General features: G+C 36.4%; 1 protein-coding gene across 1 annotated transcript in view; it reads left to right on the top strand.

The window, feature by feature from the left end:
- PTGES3 (prostaglandin E synthase 3) overlaps positions 1-1,520 on the top strand; it is a 27,753-nt gene that overhangs the window by 15,560 nt on the left and 10,673 nt on the right. The gene's annotated exons all lie outside the window — the stretch shown is intronic.

Genomic DNA, 1,520 nt, shown 5'->3' with positions numbered 1-1,520 from the left:
CATCATTGTTGTTTGGTGGGCCCAGGCTGGATTTGAACCCGCCACCTTAGGTGTATGTGGCTGGCACCTTAGCCACTTGAGCCATAGGCGCCAAGCCAGTCTTCATTTTCTTAAACCTAACAAAACTAAAAGTAATTCTTGGGTCATCTAATACCCTAGCCATATCCATGTTTTCATAGTTGTTTCAGTAATCTCTTTGTTTAGTTTAAAACCAATATGTAAATCAGGTTCACAAATTACACTTAATTGTCTGACATGTCTCAGGTCTCTTAATCCAGAGCAGTTCACTTTTATCATGTCATTAATTTGTTGAATCATGGTCATGTCTGGTCGTTTCTCATTTACTGATGCTAAGTTCTTCTATTGCTTATCTAATCATTTGTTAATGGTATCATCCAGTGATGGTCATTGCCGAATATATTTAAGAGTTGCAAAATGGCCTTTCTTCCCCTTTCCTTTTATGATGAAGCTAGTATTTTGTAAAGAAGTTTCCTTCATGAACTGGTACTGTTCAGTTTGCATGAATAAAGGTTCATAAAGAAGGAAGGAAAAAATGCCTAATTGTTACACCAGCAGTTTGTAAAGAATTGGTTTCTAGCATTTTCGGGTGATAACCCCAGTCTGGCTAATTTTGGAGGTGGGTGGATTATGGACATTAGTCGCTTCACCTGATCTAGTTTTAATTTTCTGTTAAGTTTGCAAATATTATCAATTAGAGGCAGAATCTGTTAACCACATAAAGAAAATAGTTTTTACAAGAAAATGAGCTAGATATAATGTGTGGCCTATTCATTAAAACTCCTAAATTGTTTGTTCTTAGATACTTAAACATGCTAACTTTAGAAGTGTTTCCCTAGTCCATAGAAATTTAGTATCTACTGTCATGGTTAGTCAAGTTTAATGGTTGAGTAAAAATATTGATGGGTAGTTGACTGCAACTTCCTATTTATAGGACTTAACTGCTACTCTTTAGGGTAGGGAATTTCAGAACTTGGAAATAAAATAGTCTTTCAGTTGAGTGTTTGACGGGTAGCATTTGAATATACATTTTTTTTTTCTTTCTTTAAGAGACAGAGTCTCACTCACTTATTTGCCCTGGGTAGAGTGCTGTGGCATCACAGCTTACAGCAACCTCCAACTCTTGGGCTTAAGCATTCTCTTGCCTCAGCCTCCTGAGTAGCTGGGACTACAGGCAACTGCCACAACACTGGGCTATTTGTTGGTTGTAGTTGTTTGGCAGGCCTAAGCCAGGCTTGAACCAGCCAGCCCCAGTGTATGTGGTCAATGCCCTAACCGAATTTCAATTTTGATCCATATGCAAACATTTGTCTAAAGATTACAAAGAAAAGTGTTTACCACAATCCTTGCCTATATTAACCTATTGTATTTGAAAGTATTTGTTTCTAATGGTTTTTAAGGCATACTTTATGGATGGATAGACATACTTCTTGTAGCTAACAGTATGAAGCAGGTAGGAGCAGATGAATATATATATATATATATATATTTTTTTTTTTTTT

The sequence above is a fragment of the Otolemur garnettii genome, unplaced genomic scaffold (assembly GCF_000181295.1).
Source record: "Otolemur garnettii isolate 467f Iridium unplaced genomic scaffold, OtoGar3 scaffold00043, whole genome shotgun sequence".
In the NCBI taxonomy this organism is placed as follows: Eukaryota; Metazoa; Chordata; class Mammalia; order Primates; family Galagidae; genus Otolemur; species Otolemur garnettii.
Note: the sequence above shows the minus strand (reverse complement) of the source record. Positions and strands in the feature narration are given on the sequence as shown.